This window comes from Nicotiana tomentosiformis, chromosome 6 (assembly GCF_000390325.3).
Source record: "Nicotiana tomentosiformis chromosome 6, ASM39032v3, whole genome shotgun sequence".
In the NCBI taxonomy this organism is placed as follows: Eukaryota; Viridiplantae; Streptophyta; class Magnoliopsida; order Solanales; family Solanaceae; genus Nicotiana; species Nicotiana tomentosiformis.
The window spans coordinates 71,049,305-71,054,697 of record NC_090817.1 but is presented as its reverse complement, the minus strand read 5'-3'; positions in this window follow the sequence as shown (position 1 = coordinate 71,054,697).

Sequence of the window (5,393 nt, the reverse complement as noted above, 5' to 3'; positions counted from 1 at the left end):
AAAGCAGAGGTCAAAAAGTTTCTTAAAGGAGACGGTTTAACCGAAGTGGGAGTGGCAGAGTAATATATGGATTCAGTAGTAGGATATCCACATGCCTTGAGGAAAGTTTAGAGAGATTTGGGAATCATTGTGGACAACGACTATGTCTATGGATTTTATTTAAAATGGTGGCTACTGCACTAAGGAAGACCGAATATGGCAGAAATGAGTTGCTGGAAATGAAGAGGGGTTTGAAAACATGATTATCGTTGGGATGCAATATGACTTCGAGTTTGGAACGTATTGCCGGACTTTCAGTTGATGTCAATAGGGAATGCACAGACTTGTACAACTGGTGGATGAGCATGGACTCAGGAGAGTTTACTGACTTCGTAGTAGTGGTACCCAATGCAGTGTTGTTAGAAGATGTCGGCATCGAATTCCACATGTGGGTTATATCTTATGAGCAGGTTAGCGGTTGCGTGATGTTGATGAAGTTTCTACGAAGAGTTCTACTTACTACCTAACAGGAGATCGAGTGTGCGATTTTGGCTGATAATTCAGAATGTTTCATGAAACGCTTACCAAACGATTTCGAGAAATTTGGCGGGTTAACGGTGCTAGATCATGGTAATTGAGAAGGAAGAGCCTTTGTCGGCTCTGGGTTTATGTGATTGTAGCTTAATGCTAAGTGGGGGAGCCCACCTCCTACAATTGCATCACGTGTTTGTCTGCTTGTGCTATTTCTGGTTATCGGTGCATTGGTGGATTAATTATGACTAAGAAAATAAAACATCAGGGGTAATTCGAGCAAAGAACTTGATGAATGTGTACTATATTTTGCCTCATCGATTCATGCGCAGGTTTTGGGAAGACTAAGAGTTTATGCTTCTTGTAAATGTGATGTACAAGGAAAATAATTTATCCGGTTATTTCTTTGAGAGGTTGTTCATGTGGTAGCAGAGCATTGGAAGTTGGATATATTCGGGACCAGGTCAGAGGGGTTGAATCTCAACAACGAGCCTAGTGGGTTCAAGAAATTAACTGTAGTGCCTAAGGATTTCGGGTCCATTGTGTGGTTAAGGACCGAATTTTTGCAGTGGATTATGAAAGGGGCTTTGAGTGTTCTATGTTATCATCGGGTTTGCGATGCAGTATTAGAGGAAAGGGAGAAATCACTTTGGAATCACGGAAGGTCTTGCAGAATGGGTGTACCAGTTAGAGATGCTATTATGCGCTTGAGGAGGGTATGAGATGGTTCATGGGTATTGAGACAATGTGGTCTCATGAATTGGGTCACCCGCGAGGAGTGTTGTTGAGTTTTGTTATGTTCTCCAATGGAGCTATTATTATTTCTAAGGCAAGTCGAGAGTAAATTAGAAGAAGTTGGGTCACTCAGTAATGGTTGAATTAGCATGATCATGGCAATGATCAGTTACTTCAGTGTGTGAAGTTATATATGTGGTTTGTGGTTGTACATGCGGGCTTGACAACCACCATAACTTGATTGATTTGGCAGGTATTTGTGGTTCTTCTGAAATGAGCTAAGTGAAAGGTTTCTACCCAGTGAATTATTTATTCTACTACTAGTTCAGGAGTTATGATGAATTCTTATACTCTCGCGTAGAGACATGATAGGTGCAGTGAGCGGTATGGGAATTGGAAATTGAGGATTAAGGTTGCAGCTCAGTATTGACAAGAATGTCACGAGCTCGGATGAGCAGGGAAGAATTCAGATGTTCAGCGTAAGCTGGCATTTTCTTTAGTGTCACCTGAGAACGGTATCATGTGTAAGAGGCTTTGTGAATGGATTTACGGACTATTGGTTGGCTTTACAGAATTAATACGGTTGGTGGTGTGGAGGTGCAGACTTTTCCACCTGGTTCAGAAGGTCGTGAGAGCATATCCTACGGGAAAATTGTATAAGTTTGACATATTAATCACTTGATTATTAAAGATTGAAACTAAGCATGGAGATTATGGTATTATCATTAATGTGAGAGTTTATGCCTGGAAGGCGCTCTATTCCTTTGGTTGTGGACTGTGGGAGTTTGTTCCAGATTGGGACGGCTTCTCGTGTGTGTCATGAATAGGGCCATTATGGATCCTTGAAAGGTTGTTGACCCAGTATGGGATGATTGAAATTGTCTTGGGGTCCGTTGGTAGTTCTAATGTGAATGTGTGCTCTACATCAGGCCGAATGTGTTCGTTCGGCATAGTGTTTTAATCGCTAGTGTTTTGTACTTATTGTATGTTTTATGACTTGTATGAGTGATTCCGAGCCATGTAGATATTATGGAATGAATTCAAGTTATTTAGAGCTTTGATGTCTGACTAATAGCCCAAGGGATTAAGCTAGGATCGTGTTCGGGGGTCGGGGACCATGTCTGGATGACAAAATGCAAGCGAAATCCGAAGTCTGAGAAATTTGCAGTAGTGCGGCGCGTGGCGTGCCACAACTACCCATTCTCCTGCTGTCTGTCAAAAATCAACTCTCTGGATTTCCCCACTAATGCCCGGCATGCCGCGTCACCCCATGTGGTGCACCTGTGCAATGTTTACAGAGTAAATGTCCTATTTCGGCTAGGAGAAGGTGGTTTCGTCTGGGCCCGACCCTACTTGGTATAAATACATGGAAAACGTTATTTTTGGGACTTTTGACATATATTCGACCTAAGGAGGCTAAGGAGGAGTTGGAAGAACACGAGCACAAGGATTTCATTATTCCTTCCTCAATCAAGACACTAGTTTGGATTGAATTTATGTTTTGCTCTACTTGAATTTTATTTGTGATGAATTGCTCCATATCTATAGAGTAGTTCTCTATAGGGTTTGATGGATTTGGTGTTTTGATATTTGTTTGTGGATTATAAATCTAGTTTTATATATTGAAGCGTTTTTGGATAGTTTAATTGTTGCATCTATATTCACTTGTTCATGTAATCGAGAGAGGCATGACTTGTGATATCTTTGAATGATATTGTTGGTTGGGTTAATTAAATATTCTTAGTAATCAAAATAGGCTAGTTGAATCATTGATTAAACCTAGTTAGGAGGATAATCGAGAGAGGTTCTCCTAAAGACCAATCCACTACACATTCTTGCATATCTTCACGTGTGTAAATTGGTTCATCTTGTGAGGTTATGACGTAATCCAAAGAGGAGTTTTTGCTGAACGTTTGAACTAATAATTGAGTGAATTCGAGAGACTCACTTAAACATTAGAAGTGAATTATCTAGAGTTGGATCTCAACCAATTATATTTCACCTATCCTATCAACCCCTATTCTGTCCCACTGATTACTTCCTTGCTTACCTTTGTTGCAATAGTCATTAGTCAATAGCTTTAGATTCTTTGTTAATTTTAGTTATTAATCATAAAAATCTCGATTGTTGATTCTCCTGGATAGCAATCAAGCTAGAAACAACGAAATAATTGTTTAACTCCAATCCCTATGGATATGATATTATACTATATTATCTTTGACCGGCGAGCATAATTAAAGTGGTATTTTGTGCTCATCAAATTTTAGCGTCGTTGCCAGGGATTGATAATAAATAGTGTTTGAAATAGTTTATAGTGCTAATTCGGGACTTTTTCTTTTTCTTTTATTTTATTTTTTCCTTTTTACGGTTGCTGTTCTTTGACTGTGCGCAGGTTATAGGTTAGATTGGTGCATGACTCAAACTTCTACGAAGGAAGTGCTAACATACGAGCCAGAAATTGAAACACAAGTGCTACAGCTGAAGAAGGAAAGAAATCTCACTGAAAAAACAGAAAAGTTTGGGCAATCCTCAACCAAAGAACTTATGGCTGGCAACAATGAGGATAATGTAAATTTGGCTGCGAGAGAAGCAGCCCAACGACGAGAACAAGCTGCACGAGTTACTGAAGAAGTATCTATTAGAGATGCACAGATTATCTACGAAGAAAAGAGGGGTCGTAGAATTTCTCAAAATCAACCCTTGGGTGCAGACCAGTTCGGAAATATAGCTCCCTTGCCTGGGAAACCACTTGGCGATTATGCTAGACCGGTCTACAATCAAGGTTTATCAAGTGTTACACCACCTCCAATTGCAGCAAACAATTTCGAGTTAAAGCAAGGATTGCTTCAAACCCTTCAGAATTACCGTGTCTTTAGAGGGAAGCCAAACGAAGATCCAAACACACATCTAATGGACTTCGAGAAGATTATGAACACCTTTCAATACAATGGTGTGTGACAAGATGCGGTGTATTTAAGGGCATTCCCTTTTTCTCTTAAAGATGATGCAAAGTAGTGGCTTCAGAGCTTGCCCACGTGATCAATTAGAAATTGGGAAGATATGACCAGAAAATTTCTTGATAAATATTTCTCCTTAGTTAAAACAGGCAAGTTTAGAAGGGAAATCCATAACTTCCACCAGAAAGAGAATGAAATTACTTTGGAAGCACTGGAGAGGTTTAAGGAGATTGTTAGAAAGTGTCAACATAGCGCAATTAAACTCTGGATGCAACTCCAGGACTTTTGGGATAGATTGACACCGGCCACGCGTAGATCATTGAGCAATGAAGCTGGAGGTCCGTTGATGAAGAAGACTCCAAAAGAGATAGTTACAATTTTTGATGAGTTATCTGAAGATGCTAATCAGTGGCCCTCTGAGAGTGCTGAAAGAAGGTCAACTGGTGTTCACCAGGTTGATGCTAATACAATTGTGCAGGTATAGCTTGATGCTATGGCCAAAGAGATAAGGAAACTAACCCTAGCGTCAATACAAAGTGAGCCTCACGTAGCTTGTGATATATGTTGAAGAGGACACCCTACTCATCAGTGTCAAGCCTCAACTGAGGAAGTAAATGCTGTGAGAAACTACAATTATGGAGTTCACTTGGGGTATTGCGAATGCATGGAAACACAATAACTCTACACCCCAGGGACAAGGAGATCCAGCATACCAAAATCAGTAGAGGCATCAGTTTTAGCCTTAACAGTCCAATCAGCCTGGTCTAGAATATCTAATGGAGGCCTTCATTATCAAGACAGATAAGAGGTTGGACGCTCACAGGGCAGCTATCAAAGAATTGGGCACTGGTTTTCGAAACTTGGAGAGACGAGTGGAACAAATTGCAACAATTTTATCTAAGAGAGTCATAGTACTCTCCCAGCTGATACTGAGAGAAATCCCAAAGAAACAGTAAATGTTGTAACCTTACAAAGCAGGCAAGTGTTGAAAGATACCACTCCAATCCAAAACGAGGTGGTACTTGAAAAGGAAAATGGGGAGCAGCTGAAGAATGATATTGATGAAAAGAAGAAAGGCAAGAAGGGAGCTGACAAAAAGAAGAAAGAGGAAATTTTGAGAAGGGATGAATCTAATGAGAGCGATCATATGCCTGCCCTACCTTTTCCTCAAAATTTATATAGAGAAAAATT